Genomic DNA, 26,539 nt, shown 5'->3' with positions numbered 1-26,539 from the left:
GCTTTCTGCAGCACTGAGATACGATAACTACGACAGACTCAACTCCCCTAAAGGGCACAGGACAGAAGAACACAGTTGCCCCAATCAGGTTCAAAAAGTAGGAGGAAAAAGAGCTGTTCCAAGGCCCACATACCTGTAATATAAACGTGGGAGGACTACAGAACACCCATCTACAGGACTACCACTGGGGAGCCTCCTGATTTAATGTCCCTAAAAGGTATAGCACAGGATGCTACCAATGTGTAAATCCTCCCAAAACTTAAGCCTTTAAATTCTACTGCACAGGAGCTGTCAGAAAGCAATATTTTGTGAGCTACAGATTCCAATAAAACTCACTCTGAGATGATGAAACCTTCCTTGGTAGCCTGAGGGCTGATATATGAATAATCTGCCAGCATTATGCTGTGTCACTTAAATATTCCTTTGGAGATTTGTCAGAAGGAAATTTAAGTAAAATTAAAGTTCAAATGGAAATGAAAAATTAAGTTATGATCGAAGCTATAATCTCATATTAGATCTTGAAAAAAAAATCTAGAAAAGTTCCATTTAAGATTTCCTGTTTTGTATTTATGGATCTGAACTCAGGTACTCCCACTGTGCCTTGTTTGAAAGGCTGATATGCAGGGTGTGGGCCTCCTCCCTTATTTAGATGCTGAACCTAGCTCCAGGGGAAAAAAGGCATCTCAGTTTCTATAGGCAATTCAATTTTAATCATTTTTGCTATATTGGAATTTTCATAGGAGTCCAGGTACAAGAGATTCAGAATTAATCTAAGTCATAAACAAAAAAAAAAAAAAAAAGAAGAAGAGGAATGGAGTGAATAACAATTCAACACCTTTAAGGCCTGGTTCCTTTTTCATATAATATGCACTGTGGTGGGGGAGAGAGGAAGGGACCCGAGTGCTATTTGGAATCAAGCCCCTCAACGTCAGAAGCATGTCTGAAGTTTACCTAAAACACTGGCATCTGTGACTCCCACAGCCAGCTTTTCTCCAGGGTTTCAGAATGTTCCCTGCCTCCTAACAAACTGAGGGAAGCAGCTGTGATGGAAAGAGAGGTGACAGCAAACAGAAGTCTGGAAGCCCCTAGAGAGAGAGACAGCTTGACCGTGGAACTGAAATACAGACTCCAAAAGACTAGCATTTACTGCAGACTGAGCCTTGTATGGCTTGTCTGCAAATAATCCTCTGCCTGTGCAGCTCACGTGGCACAGCCTGACAGAAAATCCCAGGGAGAATAGGGATAATATCCAATGTGCCCTGTGCTATAGGAATCCATCAACACCATGATGATAATATTAATAAAACCAGTGAGGCATCCACTCCAGTAAAGACCAGCAGCCTCTGTGAGTCTAAGCTTAAGGCAGCTGTATTCCTGAATCGTAAATAATATAGGTCATTTTCTAGCTGGAAGTTTTCTTTACCAACCAAAGCAACACCCCAAAAAAGCACACACAAAATACCAGAAAAAAAGTATTAACCCAAAAGAAGGTGGTAAAAGAGAAAAGGAAGAACAAAGAATGGAGGATACAAATAGAAAATGAAAGCCAATATAGACTTAAACCTGACCATATCCATAATTACATTAAATATAAATGGCCTAAACGCTCCATGTACAAGGCACAGATTGACAAATTAAACCAAAATAAGCAGGATTAACTATATGCTGTTTATAAGAAACACAGTTTAAATACACAACACATACAGATTAAACTATAAAAGGTGAGAAACACTTTTTAGATACTGTGCAAACACTAAGTGTCAGAGAGCTGGTTTGGCATGAATAGTATCAGACAAAATAAACCTCTACACAAAGAGCATTACTAGGGGTAAAAATGGTCATTTAATAATAATAAAGTGTCCATTTATAAACAAGACAAAATAACCCTAAAAATGTATGCTATACCTATTAACAGAGCTTCAAAATATATGATGCAATAATTGAAAGACAAACTCATCGACTGCACTCTAAGATTTTTAACATTCCATTCGAAGTAACTGTTAAAGCAACCAGAAAAAATTAGTAGGCATATATTAAATTTGAATGACACAATCAACCAACTTGACCTACTTGATATTTATAGTATGACAGACCCAAAAACTACAGAATACACATTCTTTTCAAGTGCTTATGGAACATTCATTAAGAGAGACCATATGCTGCTGCTCCATAAAGCTAGTCTTATTAAACTTAGAAAATACTGAAATCAAAAACATGATTTTGCTAACAATAGTATTTAATTAAAAATCACTAAAAATAAGTTATCTAGAAAATTACCAAATATTTAGCTATTAAATAAGTCACTTCTAAATGCCCAAAGACTAAAATATGAGGGAAATTAGAAAATACTTTGAACTGTATGATAACCAAAAAACAACATATTGAAATTTGTGATACGTAGATAAACCAGCACTAGCCTGGATGTTTACTACATTAAATGCCTATATTAAAAAATAAGAAAGCTATAAAATGAATGATCTAAACTGCAACTTAAGCTAAAGAGGAGCAAATGAAGCTTAAAGTAATTATAAGAAAGAAAAGAAAAGTAAGAGAGAAATCAGTGAAATAAAAAACACGAATAGGGAAAATCAACAAAAGTTGGTTTCTTAATGAATAAAATCAATAAACACTCTATTAGCTATCTATTGCTGTACAACAAATTACCCTAAAACTTAGTGACTTAAAACAGCAAACATTTGTTGTCTCACAGTTTCTACAGGGTTTCATCTAGGTGGCTGTAACGTGGTTCTTTTATAAGACTGCAATCAAGGTGTCAGCCAGGGCTGCAATTACCTCAAGGATTTACTAAGGAGATGGAGCTTTGTAACCAAGCTCACTTTTTTATTTTATTTTTGAGATGGAGTTTCACTCTGGCGCCCAGGCTGGAGTGCAGCAGCACAATCTTAGCTCACCACAAGCTCTGCCTCCCGGGTTCACATCATTCTCCTGCCTCAGCCTCCCGAGTAGCTGGGACTACAGGCACCCACCACCACGCCTGGCTAATTTTTTGTATTTTTAGTAGAGACAGGTTTTACCATGTTAACCAGGATGGTCTCGAGCTCCTGAACTCGTGATCTGCCCACCTCGGCCTCCCAAAGTGCTGGGATTACAGGCATGAGCCACTGCGGCCGGCCCCAAGCTCACTTATATAGCTGTTGGAAGTCTGTAAACACGTGCACGCTATTGGACTGAGGGCCTCAGTGGCTGCTGGCTGCAGGCTTCCCTCAGTTCCTTGCCATGTGAACTTCCCCACGATGGTAGCTGGCTTCCATTAGAACAAGCAAGGAGGAAAGCAAAAAAGGACAAACAAGATGGAAGCAAGGATCTTTCTGTAAACTGGTAATGAAGGTAACATCCCATCGCCTTCTCCATGTTCTATTCATTAGAAGTGAGTCACCAGGTTTAGTTCACACACGAAGGGAGGAGATTACACAAGGATGTGGATATCAAGAGGCAGAGGCTATTGGAAGCCACTTTGAGGGCTGTCTACCAAAAATAAACCTAGAAAGAATGATCAGGACAGAGACACAGAGACAAAGACACAGGGAGGGAAGGAGTGAGGGAAGGAGGGAGAGAGAGAAAGAGAGAAAGAGAGAGAGAGAGACTGAGATTCAGAGAGAGACAAAGACAGACAGAAAGAAACACATAAATTACTAATATCCGCAATTAAAGAGAGGACATCACTACAGATACTAAAGAATAATAAAACAGACAAAATGAACATTTTGCTTTTCAAAAATTTTGTTTTTCAAAACTGTCATTCATTTTGTGAATAAATTCAACAACCTAGATGAAATGAACAAAGTACCACAAAGTACCAAAACCAAAAAAAGCAACTAGAAAATATGAAAAGTTTTACAGTTATCATACAAATTGAATTCATAAGTGAACATTTTCCCACCAAGAAAGCCAAGTCCCAGATGTCTTCGCTGGCAAATTTCATCAAATCTTTAAAAAATAAATAATAAAAATATGACTTAAATTCTTTCAGAAAATAATAGACATGAGGACACTTTCTTTTTATTATTATTATTTCAACAGGTTTTTGGGGAAGGGGTGGTGATTGGTATATATTTAATGCACATATTTTTAAAATCACCTAGAACACACAATTCCACAAATAAATTCATTAGTGGTGATTTCTCAGATGTTGATGCACCCATCACCCAAGCACTGTACACTGTACCCGTGTGTGTAGTCTTTATCCCTCACTCGTTCCCATCCTTTCTCCCGAGTCCCCAAAATCCATTGTATCATTCTTATGCCCTTGCATCCTGAGATGAGGATATTTTCAACCGATTTTTAAGGCCAGCATATGTGCATACAAAAAAAAAAAAAAAATACATCAATATCCTTCATGAAAGGTGATGCAAAAATCTTTTTTTTTTCTTTCTTTTTTTTTTTTTTGAGACGGAGTCTCGCTCTGTCCCCCAGGCTGCAGTGCAGTGGCGCCATCTCGGCTCACTGCAAGCTCCGCCTCCTGGGTTCCCGCCATTCTCCCGCCTCAGCCTCCGAGTAGCTGGGACTACAGGCGCCCGCCACCACGCCCCGCTAGTTTTTTGTATTTTTAGTAGAGACGGGGTTTCACCGTGTTAGCCACGATGGTCTTGATCTCCTGACCTCATGATCCACCGGCCTCGGCCTCCCAAACTGCTGGGATTACAGGCTTGAGCCACCGCGCTCAGCCAAAATCTTTAATAAAATATTTGCAAATCAAATATAGCAATCCATTAAAAGGATAATACAACACGACCAAATGAGATTTATCTCAGGAACGTAAGATTGGTTCATCATTCAAAAAGCAGTTAGAGTAATTCAACACGCTAAGAGAAAAAAGGGAAAAAAAACTTACGATTTTCTCAATATATGCCAAAAAAAAATTTGACAAAATGTAACACCCATCCATGATTTTTATAAAAACCCTGAGGAAACTAGAAATAAAAGGAAACTTCCTCAGTGAGATCAACTGCATCTAGTAAAAAAAAAAAAAAAAAAAAAAAAACAACCTATAGTTAGCATCATATTTAGCGGTAAAACAATGAATGTTTTCCCCTTAAGATCAGGAATAAGACAAGGATATCCATTATCCCCACTTGTATCCACAATTTTACTAGAATTCCCAGTTAGTTCAATAGGGAAACAAATTAAAACATGCATAAAAATTACAAGGAAAAGAAGAAAAGCTATCATTATTTGCAAATGACAGGATTGTATACATCGGAAAGTCCCATGAAATCCACAAAAAGCTCACCAGATTGAGTTAGAAATATTTCTAGATACAAAGTCAACATAGAAAACTCAGTGACTGAAATGGCTGTCATCAAAAATAACGGCAAGGGCAGATATTGGTGAGAATGTGAAATAACTGGAACTTTCATAGGCGGCTTGTGAGAATGGTGAAACCACTTTGGAAAACAGTTTAACAGTTTCTCATCAAGTGAAATACACATCTACCCTATGACTCAGCAATTCTACTCTGACCATGTACCTAAGAGAATGAGAATACATTCACACACCGTTTAGTAAATAGTCACAGAAGTTTTATTCATAATAAGCAAAAACTGGAAACAAATGCCTATTGACTAGTAGATAAATAACAAATGATGAAGTATGCATTCAATGGAATGCCACTTATCAACTAAGTGTGAGGAAAAAAAAAGAGAACCACTGATATACATAGTATGGACTGATTTCTAAAACATTTTTTTTTTTTTTGAGCAAAAACAAGGCTAGACATAAAGGAGTGCATACCATATGATTCCATTTAAATGAAGCCCAAGAATTGGCAAATTTAATTTACTGTGATGGAAATTGTTAGAACAGTGGTTGCCCCTGGAAATCTACAGGGTTGTGTGACAGGGCTACGAAAGAAGTTTCCAGGGCCATAGAAATATTCTAAATTTTGTTTGGCATGATGGTTGTGTGGGTGTATGCAAGTCAAAACCCATCAAATTGAATGCTTAAGATCTGTGCATTTTAATGTATATATTTTTTAAATCACATAGAACACACAATTCCAGCTATCTCAAACTCAGTCCTGTCTGCACTCTGCAAAACATTGAATTTCTCAACATTCTCAGTATCATTTTTAGTGCTTTTTTTCTGCCTCTTTTCCTTTGTTTCTCCCAACAAGCCAACCTCTAGCATACCAGGTAGTCTTCATGAATGTTTCCAACCAAGTTGTGAAGAACCAAACTCTACATAGAAGAGAAGTGAAATGAAAAAAACGAGAGGAGAGGAGAGAAGAGGGGAGGGGGAGCGGGATGGGGGAGGGGGAGGGAGAGGAGAGGGGAGGGGGAGGGGGAGGGGAGGGAGAGGAGAGGGGAGGAGGAGGGAGAGGGGAGGGGGACGGGAGGGGAGGGGGAGGGGAGGGGGAGGGGAGGGGGAGGGGAGGGGGAGATGTTTAGTTTGGAGTGCTCTAGAAATCAAAATGCCATCATTCTTAGACTTATTTACACCAACACTCTCCCAAGATTTAATCTTACTATTCCTTCAAAACTAAATAGTCTCTTGTTACAAGTCTCACTACAGAAGTTACAAACCAACTGCCTACAATGTATTTTGTTTGAACCGCAAGGTATTTTTTATTTGATCTAACATGTAATAATTAGAAAATTTCACATAAAAATCCAAACTTCCAAATTTTCTTAAATCATCAGTAGATCTAGCAACCATGTTAGAAATGTACCTAAATACATTTCTTTCCAAAGGACTCACTGTTTACTGCTATTACTACAAAAAGTTAATTCAATGGAAAAACAACATTATATTCAATTCTAGCTTCACACTGTTGCCTACAAAAGTGTCTGGGCTACACCTTGCTTTCTATATTTAAAAGGGAGAGTACAAGTTTAGACTTGGCCTCAAGTCTAAACTCCTTCATTGAAGAAACACCCTATGGGATGGGAGAAAATATTTGCAAACCATACATCTGATAAGGCTAGAATATATACAAGGAACTCCAAAACATACCAAGAACTCAAACAACTCAATAGTAAGAAAACAACTCAAAAAATGGGCAAAATATCTAAGTAGACATTTCTAAAAGACATACAAATGACCAACAAGTATATGAAAACTGCTTAAAATTACTAATTATCAAGGAATTATAAATTAAATCCACAATGATATATTACCTGACACCTATTAGAATGACTATGATAGGCCAGGTGCGGTAGCTGAAGGCTGTAATCCCAGCACTTTGGGAGGCCGAGACCGGTGGATCATGAGGTCAGGAGATCGAGACCATCCTGGCTAACACGGTGAAACCCTGTCTCCACTAAAAAATACAAAAAACTAGCTGGGCGAGGTGGCGGGTGTCTGTTGTCCCAGCTACTCGGTAGGCTGAGGCACGAGAATGGCATAAACCTGGGAGGCAGAGTTTGCAGTGAGCTGAGATCCGGCCACTGCACTCCAGCCTGGGGGTCAGAGCGAGACTCCGTCTCAAAAACAAAACAAAAGAATGACTATGATAAAAAAGATGAAAGGTAACAAGTGTCAGTGAGAATGCAAGAGAATGCTTGCATGCTATCTTGGGAATGTAAATTAGTACAGCCATTATGGGAAATAGTACAGAGATTCCTAAAAAAATTAAGAGTAGAATTGCCGTATGATACAGCAGTCACACATCTGGGTATATATCCAAAGCAGCTGAAGTCAGTCTGTTGAAGAGATATCTGCACTCCCATGCTCACTGCACCACTATTCACAATAGCCAATACACAGCAGCAACCTAAGTGCCCATCAAATGATAAATGGATAAGGAATATATATACAATGGAAGACCATTCAGCCTTTAAAAAGAAGAAAATCCTAGATCCTTGAGGAATTGCCATACTGTTTTCCATAATGGTTGAACTAGTTGACAATCCCACCAACAGTGTAAAAGTGTTCCTATTTCTCCACATCCTCTCCAACACCTGTTGTTTCCTGATTTTTTAATGATTGCCATTCTAACTGGTGTGAGATGGTATCTCATTGTGGTTTTGATTTGCATTTCTCTGATGGCGAGTGATGATGAGCATTTATTCATGTGTCTGTTGGCTGTATGAATGTCTTCTTTTGAGAAATGTCTGTTCATATCCTTTCCCCACTTTTTGATGGGGTTGTTTGTTTTTTTCTTGTATATTTGTTTGAGTTCTTTGTAGATTCTGGAAATTAGCCCTTTGTCAGATGAGTAGATTGCAAAAATTTTCTCCCATTCTGGAGGTTGCCTGTTCACTCTGATGGTAGTTTCTTTTGCTGTGCAGAAGCTCTTTAGTTTAATTAGATCCCATTTGTCAATTTTGGCTTTTGCTGCCGTTGCTTTTGGTGTTTTAGACATGAAGTCTAGATGTACCATATGACCCAGCCATCCCACTACTGGGTATATGCCCAAAGGATTATAAATTATTCTACTACAAAGACACATGCACACGTATGTTTATTGCGGCACTATTCACAATAGCAAAGACTTGGAGTCAACCCAAATGTCCATCTGTGACAGACTGCATTAAGAAAATATGGCACATATACATCATGGAATACTATGCAGCAATAAAAAAGGATGAGCTTGCGTCCTTTGTAGGGACATGGATGCAGCTGGAAACCATCATTCTTAGCAAACTATCACAAGAACAGAAAACCAAACACCGCATGTTCTCACTCATAGGTGGGAACTGAACAATGAGATCACTTGGACTCGGGAAGGGGAACATCACACACTGGGGCCTATCATGGGGAGGGGGGAGGGGGGAGGGATTGCATTGGGGAGTTATACCTGATATAAATGATGAATTGATGGGTGCTGACGAGTTGATGGGTGCAGCACACCAACATGGCACATGTATACATATGTAACAAACCTGCACGTTATGCACATGTACCCTAGAACTTAAAGTATAATAAAAAAAAAAAGAAGAAGAAGAAAATCCTGTCATTTGCAACAACATGGATGAGCCTAGAGGACATTATGAAAAGCAAACTAAGCCAAGCTCAGAAAAACAAATAACCACATGGTCTCAAATATATGTGGAATCTAAAAGAGTTGGCCAGGCGCGGTGGCTCACGCCTGTAATCCCAGCACATTGGGAGGCCAAGGCGGGCAGATCACGAGGTCAGGAGTTCCAGACCAGCCTGACCAACATGATAAAACCCCATCTCCACTAAAAATACAAAAATTAGCTGGGTGTGGTGGCACATGCCTGTAATCCCAGCTACTCAGGAGGCTGAGACAGGAGAATCACTTGAACCCAGGAGGCAGAGGTTGCAGGGAGCCAAGATTGCACCACTGCACTCCAGTCTGGGTGACAGAGCGAGACTCTGTCTCAAAAAAAAAAAAAAAAAAAAAAAACTCAGAAAAGTCAAAAAAAAAAAAAAAAGAAAGAAAGAATGGTGGTTGGCAGGAGCAGCGGGAGGGGAAAAGACGTTGGTCAAATAATACAAAATGTCAGAAAGGAGAAATATGTTCAAGAGTTCTATTGTAAAAACAACTTTTTAATTAAAAAATAAATTCCTGTATTGAACTGTGAGCTCAGTGAGAACCAAGGATTTGTCTCGTTGACTTTTTCAGATCCCTGGAACCAAGCACAGTATCTGGCCCAGAGCATTCACACACTTTTCAATTAAAAAGATTCAACGGGTTCTAGGGATGTAAACATCTCCCAAGTGGGAAATTGGAAGGCAGTGAGGATGCAGACTTACAGGACAGAAGGGGAAGCTGTCTCCTGCTGTTCTAGCAAAGAATCCTAAATGAGGAAGAGACCAAGTCATGAGAGGCCACCAGAAACATAGTCCCTCAAAGATGCATCTAACACAGATGCAGATGCTGCTTTTTACAAAATGCTACCCCCAAGCTGAATGTCCAGCTAACTTAGTGCATGCTTCAGACAAGTCAGATTGGAAAAAAGATTCAGGGCTCAAGATTAGATCTCCAAGACTGGATGAAGAGGACATCTGTGAGAACAACACAGGAGAAGCTCACGGGGAACCCCGGGCCAATGGAGGGAGATGCCTTTCACAGGCAGGAGACCAATGACCAGCATTGACCTGATGATATTAACAATGGTAGTAATAATAAATAACAGAGAAGTTAATATTTATGAGGTCCTTACTCTCTGATAAGTGGTATTCATGCATCCTCTCATTTAATATGCACTACAGTCCTGGAGGTAAGAAGCATAATTATCCCCATTCTATGTAGAGAAAACTATGGCAACCAGATGCCTGCCATCCTGGTCCTGACACCCTTGTATAACCCCCTCCCTGTGAACGTGGGTGGGACCTAGGACTTTCTTATAACCAAGAGAATATGCCAGAGGTGATGGGATGTAGTGATTATGTTAGATAGGATGTTGTCTTGCTAAGAGGCCGTCTTGCTGGCTTTGAAGATGCAAGCTGCCATGTCATGAGCAGCCAGATGGAGAGGCCCATGTGGCAAGAAGCTGAGAGCAGCAAGAAACTGGAGCCCTGAGTCCAGCAGCCTGCAAGGAACTGAATGCTGCCAAAAACCAGATGAGCCTGGAAGCAGATCCATCACCGGTCAAGCCTCCAGATGAGAACCGAGCCCTGGCTGACACTGTGAGCTAATTTTTGTATTTTCAATAGAGACAGGTTTTCACCATGTTGGCCAGGCAGGTCTCGAGCTCCGGGACTCAAGTGATCCGCCCACCTTGGCCTCCCAAAGTGCTGGGATTACAGGCGTGAGCCATTGCTCCTGGCAGTATTTGTTTAATGAGGCAAAATGCACATAACATACAAGTCCCTGTGTGAAAGCATACACTTCAGTGTCATTAAATACATTCACAATGTTAAGTGATCATCATCTCTGTCCAGATCCAAAACATTTTCATTAACACCTCCCCCCACCAAAAAAAATAACCCTGTACCTGTTAAGCACTCTCCATCCCTTCCCCTTTCCCCCAGGTCCTGGCAACAACTTACCTGCCTTCTGCCTCTATAGATGTGCCTATTCTGGACATTTCACATAAATGGAATTATATAACATATCTAATAACCAAAAGGTGGCAACAACCGAAATGGCCATTTGGTTGAAAAATAAATTAACAAAATGCGCTGTATCCATACAATGGAAGTATTGGTGCATACTACAACGTGCGTGGACCTTGAAAACATCATGCTAAGTGAGAGAGAGCCTTGGTACTGTCTCATCTCCCAGGAGATTCCAAGGTGCAGCCAAGGTTGAGACCCACTGACAAGCAATGGTTATGGTTGGGTGCAGATGAAATAAGGCAGCCAGGGGCAGGGGGGACGTCTCATTGAAGATGACTATTTGTGGATGCCTAGCAGGGGTGGGGATGAGGTGTGGTAACAGCAACCCCAATCTCAACACAGCGTGATCGATTTTATCTTTAGCCAGCTGATATGCTTCATGGAGTTTGGACACAAGACACCCCTGCCTCCCAGGTTCAAGTGGTAAGTCCTGCCTCAGCCTCCCAAGTAGCTGGCATTACAGGCGTGCACCACCACACCTGGCTAATGTCTGTATTTTTAGTAGAAACGGGATCTCGTCATGCTGCCCAGGTTGGTCTCAAACTCCTGGCCTGAAAGATCTATCCACCTCAGCCTCCCAAAGTACTGGGATCACAGGCGTGAGCCACAGTGCCCAGCCTCCAAATTCTATATGAAGTTTGACTTTCCACCTGCAGAAAATCCAAAGCTTTGCCCAAGTCACAGCGGGACACCCCAGAGTTACTTTGAGAGAAATATGCTTTTAAAAACAACTCCAGGCCGGGCCCGGTGGCTCACGCCTGTAATCCCAACACTTTGGGAGGCCAAGGAGGGCAGATCACGAGGTCAGGAGATCAAGACCATCCTGGCCAACATGGTGAAACCCCGTCTCTACTAAAACTACAAAAATTAGCTGGGCATGGTGGGTGTGTGCCTGTAAACCCAGCTACTTGGGAGGCTGAGGCAGGAGAATTGCTTGAACCAGGGAGTCAGAGGTTACAGTGAGCCGAGATTGCGCCACTGCACTCCAGCCTGGGCAACAGAGATTGCGTCTCAAAAAATAACAAACCTCCAACATGAACATCAAACTAGAATCACTCACTGACTTCCCTCTACCAATCGGGGGAGTGGTGGTGATGGTGCATGAGCGTCTATTTGCATTGAGTCTTAATGGAAAATAAGGTTGTGTCACTCACAGGAAAAACAAATCACAGTCCAGGCTGGAGCTGTGGATTAATAATATGGCTGAGTACAGGCTTTCCACAGCGATATTAAAACTGAGAAAATCAGCAATGAAGCCCCCAGCCACATTTCTGGCAAATGATTTGGGGGGAAAGCAACAGAGGCACTCCTCAAATTTTCCTTCGCTGCACAAAGTGGGTTTGGCTGGAAATGCCAAATGTGTTTGTTGCTGGGATCTTTCAAAGAAAGCAAGCTGGGAGTCAACCTTCTGCAGCCACAGGCCAGAAATGGGTTGAGACCAAACTATTATAGTAACACTGGTACACATCTAAATAGATTTAACTCCCTCACAGCAATTCAGATTAATTTAATATGCTTTCTTAACAGCATTCCGCATTTCTCATTAAAGCAAATGAACGTCCATCCCTCTGTGATAAATTAGGGCAAAAAACAATTCATATGTTTAGGGCATAAAGAAGGAGGAGTTGTTGGCTGTTAAAAAAAAAAAAAAAAAAAAAAAAAAAAGCACTACAAATGGCCTTTCAAAGTCTAGACATCTTCATCATCAACACAAACATTTCTCTTCACAAAGGGACCTCAAGTAACCTGCAGTACGTTTTTCTTCTCATTCTTTCTTACCATCCCTCCAGCCCACCCAGCCCACATTCAGTGACCAAGTCATGTGGGTTTTACCTCCTCAATCTTTCTCAAATCCATTCACTGCTCAGCCACTCTCCTGACACCACCATAAACCAAGCCACCATCACCTCCAGCTGTTTGACTGCAAATGCCTCCTGACCGGCCTCTCTGTTCTAGCCTGGCCCTGTGACAATCTGCACTCCTTACAGGAACCAAAGCAATCACTTCAGAAGGTGCCTCCAAACAGATCACTCACTTTCAATGGCTCGCATGGCTCCATGGATTCAAAACGAGAAAGCTCACCTTTACTGGGCTCACACTCTCTCAGTCCACCCCTGCATCAGCCCTTTATTTCACCAGTGGGGAAGCTGGTATACAGAGTAGCTATGAGGGATGCCCAAGGCAGGACCACTCGCGAAAAGCTCCAACACCCTAACGTGAGACCCTGCATGACCTAGCCCTTCTCTTTCTCCAGCCTCATTTCCTGATTCTCTCGCTTGCCCTGCAGGCTCCAGTTACACAAACCTCTCGAAAGTCCCTTAAATCTGGCTGGGCTCACTGCCTCAAGCCTGTAATCCCAGCACTTTGGGAGCCCAAGGCGGGTGGATCACCTGCAGGTCAGGAGTTCGAGACCAGCCTGGCCAACATGGTGAAACCCCGTCCCTAAATACCCAAAAATTAGCCAGACATGCTGGTGGGCACCTGTAACCCCAGTTTCTCAGGAGGCTGAGGCAGGAAAATCGCTTGAATCCAGGTGGCAGAGGTTGCAGGGAGCTGAGATCGCACCACTCCACTCCAGCCTGGCCATCAAGAGCAAAACTCCATCTCGAAAAAAAAAAGAAAGAAAAAAAAATACCTTAAATCTACTCTGCCTTTTAACCTCAAGGAGTTTGCTATGCTGTTCCTCACCCTGAACCGCTATTCCTCATTTCTCCATCTGGTTAACTCACCCCACCCACCAGGTCTCTCTTTAAATGTCATCTCTTTAAGGAAGATTTTACCTTTTTAATGTAACTATTAAAACATAATTCAGGTACCATATGATTTGCCCACTTAAAGTGAACAAATCAACGATTTCACTGCATTCACAGAGCTCAGCAACCACCATCATGATCAATTTTAAAACATTTTCATTACCCCGAAAAGAAACCCTGTATCCATTAGCAGGTACCTGCCATTTCCTCCTCCCACTAAGCAATCTACCTTTTTTGAGATAGAGTCTCTGTCACAGGCTGGAGTTGAGTGGCACAATCTCGGTTCACTACAACCTCCACCTCCCGGGTTCAAGCACTTCTCCTGCCTCACCCTCCCAAGTAGCTGGGATTACAGGTGTGTGCCACCATGCCCAGCTAATTTTCGTATTTTTAGTAGAGACAGGGTTTCTGTCTTTATAGATTTGCCTGTTCTGGACATTTCATATAAATGGAATCATAGAATATGTAATCTTTTGTGACTGGTTTCTTCCACTTAGTATAATATTCTCATGGTCCATCCATGTTGTAGCACGTGTTACCACTTCATTCCTTTTCAGGACTGAATAATATTCCATTGCATGGTCAAGTCATGTTCTATTTCTCCACTCATCAGTAGACAAACATTGGTGTTGTTTTCACTTTAGTGCTATTATGAATAATGCTGCTATGAACATTTGTGTACAAGTTTCTGCACAGACATATATTTTCATTTCTTTCATAAAATGGAGTGGAAGTGCTGGGTCATAGAACTCTGTGTTTAACCTTTTGAAGAAGTGCCAGACTGTGTAGGAAAGCCTTTCCTCACCCTGTGAGACTGAGCTCCCTCTCTCCATTCATACATTCTCTTCTTCACGCCCTTTGCTTCTATTTCCGAGCAATTCACATTGACCTGGGTCACCGCGACTTAATGCTCGTAACTCCTCTAGACCCTCAGGGTCCACACTAAATATGATGAAAGATGATGCAAGCCACATATTTACTTTTGCATTTTATAGTAACCACATTTTAAAAAGTAAAACAAAAGAAGTGAAGGTAATTGGAATAATATCACAGATTTAAACAAATCTATCCCAAATACCAGGTCTACATGTATAAAATGTTTTTAACATTAACAAAATACTTTGTATTCTTTTTATATTAAGTCTTCACCATCTAATGTGTACTTGACTCTTCCCGCACATCTCAGTTTGTGCTCATCATATTTCAAATGCTCAGTTGCCATATGTGGCCAGTGCTGCCTTACTGGACAGTACAGGGCTAAACTGTCCACTCTCTGAGGGCAGGAACCATGCCTGCTTTTGCCGATTACTTTACTCTCAGCGCCAGTACAGCGTCAAGGATGCAAGAGGCATTCTGTGAATATTTGCTGAACCTAAATAAATGAATTCGCCCAAACCTCCACTTCTCCAAAAATAGTTTCAAAACTTCAGTGTTCAGCTGGACACACTGATTCACATCCATAATCCCAGCACTTTAGGAGGCCAGGGCAGGAGGATAGCTTGAAGCCAGGAGTTCAAGACCAGCCTGAGCAACATAAAGAGATCCTGTCTCTACCAAAAAAAATTATTATTAAATTAGCTGGGTGTGGGGGAACACATCTGCATTCCTACCCACAGAAGGCTGAGATGGGAGGATCACTGAGTCCAGGAGTTCAAGGTTACAGAGAACTATGATAGCACCACCCGACGCCAGCCTGCGTGACACTGCGAGACCCTGTCTCAAAAACAAATCAGCATTCACATATATTCACCTATTCTTTTTCAGCAATTTAAATCTGTTAAGAAAAAGAAACAAGGAACAGAGTGACCAACAGCCTACAGAGCAACATGCCCAAGTTTTATTGTGACTACTGCAATACATACCCCATCCATGACTCTCCATCTGTGAGACAGGCACATCGCAGTGGCAGGAAACACAAAGACAAGGTGAAAGACTGCTATCAGAAATGGATGGAAGAGCAGGCTCAGAGCCTGATGGACAAAACAACGGCTGCACTGCAACAAGGATACCTCCTACTTCATCCTCTGCTCCTCCTCCTGCAGCAACGAAGACCTTCCCCTCAGTCTTCCAGGTCCTCCTAGCCCTGGTGTGGTGGCAGCACCCCATAGGGAGGGCCCTCCCATGAAGGCAAGGATGGGCCCTCCTCCTCCTGAGATGATGCCAGTGGGACCTGCTCCTGGAATGAGGCCCCCCATGGGAAGCCACATGCCCATGATGCCTGGGCCCCCAGTGATGAGACCTCCTGCCTGTCCCATGATGGTGCCCACTCGGCCGAGAATGACTTGACCAGACAGATAACGATAGAGAGGAGGTCTCACTATATCAGCTTTGTTTTTGTTGTTGTTGTTGTTATTGTTCGTTTGGGTTTTCGTTTTTTTGTTTCTTTGTTTGTTTTTTTGAGACGGAGTCTTCTTCTGTCACCAGGCTCAAGTATAGTGGCGTGATCCCGGCTCACGGCAACCTCCGCCTCCCTGGTTCAAGCGATTCTCCTGTGTCAGCCTCCCGAATAGCTGGGACTACAGGCACACATCACTGCGCCCAACTAATTGTTTGTATTTTAGTAGACACGGGGGTTTCACCATGTTGGCCAGGATGGTCTCAATCTCCTGACCTTGTGACCCGCTTGCCTTGGCCTCCCACAGTGCTGGGATTACAGGCGTGAGCCACCGCGCCCGGCCTATGTGAGTTTTATATTACCTGTGCCCCTTCACCAGGAGATCATGCTGCTGTGATGCTGGGTTTTCTTAACAGCATAAGGAAGACTTGCCCCCTTGCCCTATCAAAGACAATCGTTTTGGAGGGGAGAAGTGGGACAAAGAAAGATGCAGTGTTCATTTGTATTGGGAAATGTGAAAATAATATTGTCAACTCTTTTAGTTAAAAAGAAAAAAAGAAACAAGATGTGGGGCTGCCATATGCAACACCGTGGATTACAAAGATCTTCTATCTGGAGGCAAATATTATCTTTGCTGAAGCCAGACCAACCTAACACAAAGACCTTTTGTTTTTTTAATGTGACTGTGTTTTATTTTACAATGCATAATTCCCTTTAGAAGGGCAGAGTACCTGTCTGGGGAAGACTATTTAATTTCCTGCATTTATTTAGAATATTGGCTAATGTGATTATGAAGGGAAACAGCTCTAACAAGTGAGTGCCCCCTACATAGACACAGCTCATGAGTTCACGGGGCAAAGGAATTTAACAGCAGCCTCCTAATAGCCGGCCTTCTTTGTGATATGGAAATAACTGTCAGCATGTAAGACTATATATATTCAACAATTCTGACTCCCTGCAAAATTCAAATCTATGATTGATTTGCTTCCTGGGCTCCTAAAAACAACTTTGTCAAAATTGTTCAGAAATAAAATCAGCCAATCACTGGCCCTTGGGGACGCAGGACAAAGCAAGTCAGCCATGGCCAATGTGGAGTCGGCGGCACACAATTACATGCAAACCTGCGGGACATCAAGTCCCTACTATGGTCCCTCCCCAGTCAGACCCCCATTGCCTGGGCAGCAGCCAGAAGCACTCAGGCACAACTGCGTTCAACAAATACTTATTTAATTGTATTGGTGGTTAGAGGGTTGTGGTTGGTTAAGGTACATTAATGGATGCATGTCTTCCCTGTGTCCAAGACTCTGCCATTTGTCTCTGCAGTTCCCCCCACTGAAGAATTGCAGTGTATTTCTCCAGCCCCTAAGGTTGTGTTTAGTCATGTATCTAGCTTTGGTCAATGGAATATTAATTTGCATGACCAAAAACTTGGAAAGTGTGCATTTACTCGCTCCTGCTATCACCGTAAAAATAAGCCCAGGCCAGCCTGCTGCTTCTAGCAGAAGATAAGAGACACCAAGAGCAAAGTACATCTTCCCAGACATGCTTATGCTAGATTAAGCAATCCTCAGCTGACCCACAGAGCCATGAAAATAAATGATTGTTGTATTAAGCCACTGAGATTTGGAGTGACTTGTTATGCAGCTTTTTGTGACAGCAACTGATACAAGGGTCGCCGTCCTTTATCTCTGTAGATCTTAACCAATATTTAATAGCTAGATGGAGATCTTCTAGTTGCCTTTATTTATAATGAATAAGACTATAGAGCTAGTTTGACCTGACACTATCAGTAACCTACTCGGAAATACTTTCTTCTCCAATCTGCCCTAATCAACTTTTTTTTTTTTTTTTTTTTTTTTTTTGCAACAGGGTCTCACTCTTTGCCTAGGCTACAGTACAAGTGGCACAGTCAGAGCTCACTGTAACCTAAAATCCTGGCCTCAAGTGATCTTCCCCTTCAGCCTCCTACGTAGCTAGGACTACAGACATGTGCCACCATGCCTGGCTAATTTTTTTATTCTTTGCAGAGACAGGGTATAACTATATTGCCCAAGTTGGTTTCAAATTCCTGGCCTCAAGCAGTCCTCCTGCCTCACCCTCCCAAAATGCTAGGATTATAGGCATGAGCCACCACACCCAGCCTCTTCTTCCTTTAAAATAGAAACCCTATTTTATTCTGATAGTGGGTTGCTTTCTGTTTTTTAGAAAATGTTGGCCCAGTCCCGGGGAATAAACTGTGACTGGTCTAAACAGGGTTGGCAAACTACAGACCAAGGGCCAAATCTGGCCCTCTGACTGTTTGTATAAATTAAGTTTTATTGGAATAAAACCAAGTCCATTCATTTACGCATTGTCTACGTATGCTTTTATGCTACAACAGCACCACTGGGTCACTGCAAAAGAGGTTATCTAGCCCAAAAGCCTAAAATATTACCATTTGCCTCTTTACAGAAATAGTTTGCCATTCCCTAGTCTAAGGTTTAGATTCTGAGCTTATCATTTTAGCCTAACCACCCTTACCAGTGATTGGTTCAAAACAAGTCTGTGATTTCATTCTTACTGTTCTACTGAGGGAGTTTCCCCTTCTTCTCATGCAGAGCTGATGAGGGTAAGTTGCATTAATAGGACATATGCTCAGGTTTTCTGAAAAATACTTTTTATCTAGAAATGCATAGGAATGTGCTGGTGCCTGACTGTACCATCTGGCGCCCTGGAGATTGACTCGCCCTGCCTCCAGAGCTAGTGCTCACATTTACTACTGAGAGGCCTGAGGAAACGCCTGCCCACCCACCACCAGTACCTGCACACATCACCTGGAGAACTAGACATCAGCCTGCCACACACACGACCCAGGAGCCCAATGGCGCACCTGCTCACCTGACCCAGTGCTGCCACTGCCAGAAACCAAAGAAGCCACCTGGAGGCCCAGAGATTGGCCCACGCAGACAGGCGATCATCAGTGACCACATACACTGCCCATGGTCCCTAGTGTTGACAAGTCTGGTCCACCACCACCACCACTGATTCCGAAGGACAAGACTTCCTGGCATCCCCATCCTCAGCAAAGCCTCACCACAGCCTCCAATAACAACTGCAGTCTGGCCGGGTGCGGTGGCTCAGCACTTTGGGAGGCCGAGGCGGGCAGATCACGACGTCACGAGTTCGAGACCAGCCTGACCAACATGGTGAAACCCCATCTCTACCAAAAACACAACAATTAGCCGGGCGTGGTGGCACATGCCTGTAGTCCCAGCTACTCAGGAGCCTGAGGCAGGAGAATCACTTGAACCCGGGAGGCAGAAGTTGCACTGCGCTCAGATTGTGTCACTGCACTCCAGCCTGGTGACAGAGAGAGACTCCATCTCAACAATCACAATAAAAAAAAAAAAAAAACTGCAGTCTAAGCCACTGAAAAACTCACAGACACCACTCATGCCAATTACAGCTGAAGAAATCATACGCAGACTATACCACTGTACCCACCCAGAATCAAAGCCAAAGTATGATACCTAATGAACATTGTAGATACACCTATAAGAAAAGGCCTTTCCCCTGTAAAAGTCAATCCATAGAACTGGAAGAAATGACTGCTATGTCAGAGACACAGATAGTCACATAAGGACACAAGAAATAGGAAAAGGAAACATAACACCTCCAAAGAAGCACAATAATTCTCCAGCAACAGATTCCAATGAAAAGAAAATCTGTGAAATGCCTGAAAAAAAATTTCAGAATAATGATATTAAAGAAACTCAGAGAGATACAAGAGAACACAGATAATGAATACAAAAAAATCAGGAAAACAATTCAGGATCTGAAAGAGAAATTCAACGGAGATAGACAGCATAACAAAGAACCAAACACAAATCCTGTAAGAGAAGAAATCATTGAAAGAAATACAAAAGATACTTGACAGCCTTAACAACAGACTAGATCAAGCAAAACAAAGAATTTCTGAACTTGAAGACTAGTCTTTTAAAATAATCCAGTCAGACAAAAAGAAAAAAAGAATAAAGCAAGGCTATGTGACATATGGGTCACATGTGTGACCAAATACTGAAATTCTGGGAGTTTCGGATGGAGATGAGATGGGTAAAGGCATAGAAAACCTACTTAATAAAATAATAACTGAAAACTTCCTAAGTCTTGCAAATGATATAGATTCAAATACAGGAAGCTCAAACATTCCCAAATAAATACAACCCAAAAAGGTCTTCTCCAAAGCATATTATGGTAAAACTGTCAAAAGACAATGAGAAAATTATAAAAACAGCAAGAGAAAAGCATCAAGTCACTCATAAGAGAATCTCCATCAGGCTAACAGGGGATTTCTCAGCAGAAACTTTATAGGCTAGGAGAAAAAGGGATATACACTACAAGATAAAAAAAAAAAAAACGGCCGGGCGCGGTGGCTCAAGCCTGTAATCCCAGCACTTTGGGAGGCCGAGACGGGTGGATCACGAGGTCAGGAGATCGAGACCATCCTGGCGAACACAGTGAAACCCCATCTCTACTAAAAAAATACAAAAAACTAGCCGGGTGTGGTGGCAGGCGCCTGTAGTCTCAGCTACTCAGGAGGCTGAGGCGAGAGAATGGCATAAACCCGGGAGGCAGAGCTTGCAGTGAGCTGACATCCGGCCACTGCACTCCAGCCTGGGCAACAGAGCGAGACTCAGTCTCAAAAAAAAAAAAAAAAAAAAAGGCTGTAAGCCAAAAATACTATACTACCCAGCAAAGCTATCCTTCAAAAATGAAGGAGCCTGGCACAGTGACTCACGTCTGCAATTCCAGAGATTCAGAAGGCGGACGCAGGAGGATCATTTGAGCCCAGGAGTTCAAGGCTGCAATGAATTATAATCATGCCACTGTACTCCAGCCTGGGTGACAGAGTGAGACTCCAATGCTTAAAAAAATAAAAAAAAAGAGAGAGAGAGAGAGAGAGAAATATTTCCCAGGGAAGCAAAAGACTGTTTGTGTCTTGTTTGTTGTGGTCCTACAAGAAATGCTTAAGGAAGTCCTAAGTTGGGAAGCAAAAGAACAATACCTACCATCGTGAAAATACACGAAAGTATAAAACTCACTGGTAGAGCAGACACACAAAGGAGAAAGGATTCAAACGTCACCACTAAAGAAAACCACCAAAATGCAACAATAAATAATGAGAGAAAAAACCAACAAAGGTGTATTCGTCTGTTTTCATGCTGCTGGTAAAGACATATCTGACTGAGACTGGGCAATTTACAAAGGAAAGAGGTTTAATGGACTTACAGTTCCACGTGGCTGGGGAAGCTTCACAATCATGGTGGAAGCCAAGAAGAAGTAAGTCACATCTCACATAGATGGCAGCAGGCAAAGAGGGAGCTTCTGCAGGGAAACTACCCTTTTTAAAACCATCAGATCTTGTGAGACTTATTCACTATCATGAGAACAGCATGGGAAAGACCTGCCCCCATGATTCAATTACTTCCCACCAGGTCCCTCCCACAACATGTGGGAATTCAAGATGAGATTTGGGTGGGGACATAGCCAAACCATATCATTCTGCCCCTGGCCCCTCCCAAATCCCATGTTCTCACATTTCAAAACCAATCATGCCTTCCCAACAGTCCCCCAAAGTCTTAACTAAGTTCGGCATTAACTCAAAAGTCCACAGTCCAAAGTCTCATGTGAGACAACGCAAGTCTCTTCTGCCTATCAGCATGTAAAATCAAAAACAAGTTAGTTACCTCCTAGATACAAAGGTGGTATAGGCACTGGGTAAATACAGTCATTCCAAATGGGAGAAAATGGCCAAAACAAAGGGGCTACAAGCCCCATGCAAGTCCAAAATCCAGTGGGGCAGTCAAATCTCAAAGCTCCAAAATGATCTCCTTTGACTCCATGTCTCACATCCAGGTCATGCTGATGCAAAACGTGGGTTCCCCTGGCCTTGGGAGAAAAAAGGCCACAGCTCCACTCCTGTGGCTTTGTAGGGTGTAACTCTCCCACCCACCCGGCTTCTTTCATGGGCTGGCATTGAGTATCTGCAGCTTTTCCAGGCACGCAGTGCAAGCTGTCAGTAAATCCACCATGCTGGGGTCTGGAGGATGGTGGCCCTCTTGTCATAGCTCCACTAGGTGGTGCCCCAGTAGGGATTCTATGTGAGGGCTCTGACCCCACATTTCCCTTCCACACTGCTCTAGCAGAGGTTCTCCAGGAGTGTTCTGCCCCTGTAGCAAACTCCTGCCTGGACATCTAGGCATTTCCATACATCTTCTGAAATCTAGGCAGAGGTTCCCAAATCTCAATTTTTGACTTCTGTGCACCCATAGGCTCAACACCATGTGGAAGCTGCAAAGGCTTGGGGCTTGCACCCTCTGAAGCCACAGCCCAAGCTGTACCTTGGTTTCTTTTAGCTGAAGCTGGAGTGGCTGAGACTCAGGGCATCAAAGTCCCTAGGCTGCTCACAGCAGGGGGGCCCTGGGTCCAGCCCACAAAACCATCTTTTCTTCCTAGGCCTCTGGGCCTTTGATGGGAGGGGCTGCCATGAAGACCTGTGACATGCCCTGAAGACATTTTCCCCATTGTCTTGGGAATTCACATTTGGCTCCTCGTTACTTATACAAACTTCTGCCACCAGATCGAATTTTTCCTGAGACAATGGGATTTTCTTTTCTATTGCATTGTCAGGCTGCAAATTTTCCAAACTTTTATGCTCTGCTTCCCTTATAAAACTCAGTGCCTTTAACAGCACCCAAGTCATCTCTTGAATGCTTTGCTGCTTAGAAATTTCTTCTACCAGATACCCTAAATCATCTCTCTCAAGTTCAAAATTTTACAAATCTCTACAGCAGGGCAAAACTCCACCAGTCTCTTTCCTAAAACATAACAGGAGTCACCTTTGCTCCAGTTCCCAACAAGTTCCTCATTTCCATCTGAGACAACCTCAGCCTAGACTTTATTACCCATACAACCATCAGCATTTTGGGCAATTCTCTAGGAAGTCCCTTCCAAATTTTCCCACATTTTCCTGTCTCCTTTTGAGCCCTCCAAACTGTTGCAACCTCTGCCTGTTTTCCAGTTCTAAAGTCACTTCCACATATTCAGGTATCTTTTAGCAACACCCCACTTCTGGCACCAATTTACTGTATTAGTCCATCTTCACACAGCTGATAAAGACATACTCAAGACTGGGAAATTTACTAAAGAGAGAAGTTTAATGGACTTACAGTTCTACATTGCCGGGGAGGCTTCAAAGTCATTGCGGAAGTCAAGGAGAAGCAAGTCACATCTTACATGGATGGCAGCAGGCAAAGAGAGAGCTGGTGCAGGGAAACTCCTCTTTTTAAAACCATCAGAACTCATGAGACTTATTCATTATCAAAAGAATAGCATGGGAAAGACCTGCCCCCATGATTCAACTACTTCCCACTGGGTCCCTCCCACAACACATGGGAATTCAAGATGAGATCTGAGTGGGGACACAGCCAAACCATATCAAAAGGATATACAAAATAACCAGAAAACAATGAACAAAATGACAGGAATAAGACCTCACGTATGAACCATAACTTTGAATATGGGTTAAATTACCTACCTAAAAGATAGAGACAGGTTTAATTGATAAAAAAATGACCCAACAACGTCTATAAGAAAAGCACTTCACTTATAAAGACACACACAGACTGAAAGTGAAGGGATTGAAAAAGATATACCACACAAACAGAAATCAAAAGTAATCAGGAGTAGCTAAACTTACATCAGATAAAGCAGACAGCAGACTTTAAGTCAAAAACTGTAAAAAGGACAAAAAAGATCATTATATGGTAACAAAGGAATCAATTCAGCAACAAAATGTAACAATTCTAAATACACATGCAACCAACACAAGAGCATCCAGACACACATAACAAATATTATTAAATCTAGAGGGAGAGATAGAGTCCAATACAATGATAGTTGAGAACTTCAACTAAGAAACATTAGATTTAAGTTGCACTTTAGACCAAATGGACCTAACAGATATTTTCAGAATATTTCATCCAGCAGCAGCAAAACACACAGTCATCTCATCAATACATGGAATATTCTCCAGGATAGACGATATGTTAGGACACAAAACTAGGCTCAACAAAATTTTAAAAATTAAAATCATATCAAGTATCTTCTCAGACCACAACTTGAAATCAATAACAAGAAGAAATGTGAAAACTGTACAAATACATGACATTAAACATGCTATTGAATGACCATTGGGTCAATGAAGAAATTAAGATGGAAATCAAAAAATTTGTTTAAACAGAAAATGGAAACACATCATGCAAAACCTGTGGAATACGGCAAAAGCAGTACTAGGAGGGAAGTTTATAGCAATAAATGCCTACATCAAAAAAGTAGAAAGATTTCAAATAAACAACCTAATCATGTACCTCAATGAACTCAAAAAGCAAGAACAAACCAAACACACAATTAGTAGAAAGAAAAAATAATAAATATCACAGCAGAACCAAATGAAATAGAGGCAAAAAAGAAATGCAAACAATCAGCAAAATGAAAGTTGTGTTTTTGAAAAGTTAAACAAAATTGATAAACCACTAGTGAGGCTAATCAAAAAAAAAAAAGAAAGGAGACCCAAATAAAAACAATCAGAAATGAAAAAGGGGACATTACAACTGTTAGCAAAGAAATAAAAAGGATCATTGTAAATGCTATTATGAACAACCATATGCTAACAAATTGGAAAACCTGGAGGAAAAGGATAAATTCCCAGACATACACAGCCTATCAAGACTGAACTAGGAAGAAATAGCATATCTGAACTGACCCAAAATGAATAGCAGGTTTGAATCAGTAACAAAAAGTCTCCCAAAAGAGAAAACCCCTAGACCAGGATTTTATGCTGATTTTGACCCAATTTATAAAGAAAAACAAACACCAATTCTTCTCAAACTATTCCCAAAAATTGAAGAGGAGGGAATTCTTCCTAACTCATTGTATAAGGCCAGCACTACCCTGATATCCAATCAAGACAAGGACACAAGAAAAAGAGAAATCCACAGGCCAATATTGCTAATAAACACAGATGGAAAAATTATCAGCATAATACTACTAAGCCAAATCTAATGATGAATGAAAAAGATAATATACCATGATCAGGTGGGATTTATCCCAGGAATGCAAAGATGGCTCAACATACACAAATCAATACATGTGATACACCACATCAACAAGATGAAGGGCAAAAAGTATCTGATCATCTTAGCAGATGCAGAAGAATCACTCAGTAAAACTTACCATTCCTTCATGATGCAAGCTCTCAACAAATTAGGCATAGAAGGAACACTTCAACATAAGAAAAGGCACATATGAAAAATCTACAGCTAACATCATACTCACTGGGAAAAATTGAAAAGCCCTTCCTCTAAGAACTGGAACAAGACAAGAATGGCCACTTTCACCACTCTAATTCAATACAGTATGGGACATCCAAGCCAGAGCGATCAGACAAGAGAAAGAAATAAAAAGCATCCAAACTGGAAAAGAGGAAGTCAAATTATCTCACTATGCGGGTAACATAATCTTATACTTGTATACAGAAAAACCTAAAGATGCCACCAAAAATCTCTTAAAATGGATAAATTAGGCTGGGCATGGTGGCTCACGCCTATAATCCCAGTACTTTGGGAGGCCAAGGTGGGCAGATCACCTGAGGTTGGGAGTTTGAGACCAGCCTGGCCAACATGGTGAAACCCTGTATCTACTAAAAATACAACAATTAGCCAGGCATGGTGGTAGGTGCCTGTAATCCCAGCTACTTGGGAGGCTGAAGCAGAAGAATCGCTTGAACCTGAGAGGCAGAGGTTGCAGTGAGCCAAGATTGCACCAGTGCACTCCAGCCTGGGCAACAGAGCAAGACTCCATTTAAAAAAAAAAAAAAAAAAAAAGATGTACAATTTAGTAAGGCTTCAGGACACAAAATCAACATACAAAAATCTGTAATGTTTCTATATACCAGTAACAAACAAGCTAAAAAAGAAATCAAGGAAGCAATTCTATTTACAATAGCTACAAAAATAAAATACCTAGGAATAAACTTAACCAAGGATGAAAAAAAAAAAAAAAAACCTCTAGAGTGAAAACCACAAAACACTGATAAAATAAAATGAAAAGGACACAAAGAAATGGAAAGGTGTCTCATGCTCATGGGCTGGAATAACTAATATTGCTAAAATGACCATACTACCCCAAGCAATCTAGAGATTCAGTATAATCCCTATCAATTATATTCTTCATAGAAACACGAATAAAAAAACCCTAAAATTCATATGGAACCTCAGAAGACCCCAAATAGCCAAAGTAATACTGAGCAAAAAAAAAAACAAAGCTAGAAGCCTCACACTACCTGATTTTAAAACATACTACAAAGCTATATTAACCAAAACAGCATGTATTGGTATTGAAACAGACACAAAAACAAAGGAAA

At 41.7% G+C, this 26,539-nt stretch overlaps 2 pseudogenes across 1 annotated transcript in view; one reads left to right on the top strand and one right to left on the bottom strand.

Moving 5' to 3' along the window:
* Positions 1-26,539, bottom strand: part of LOC111551723 — a 370,929-nt pseudogene that overhangs the window by 305,193 nt on the left and 39,197 nt on the right. The window lies entirely within an intron of this gene.
* On the top strand, positions 15,569-16,040 carry LOC111551744 (annotated as a pseudogene).

The sequence above is a fragment of the Piliocolobus tephrosceles genome, chromosome 17 (genome assembly GCF_002776525.5).
Source record: "Piliocolobus tephrosceles isolate RC106 chromosome 17, ASM277652v3, whole genome shotgun sequence".
Lineage (NCBI taxonomy): Eukaryota > Metazoa > Chordata > Mammalia > Primates > Cercopithecidae > Piliocolobus > Piliocolobus tephrosceles.
Note: the sequence above shows the minus strand (reverse complement) of the source record. Positions and strands in the feature narration are given on the sequence as shown.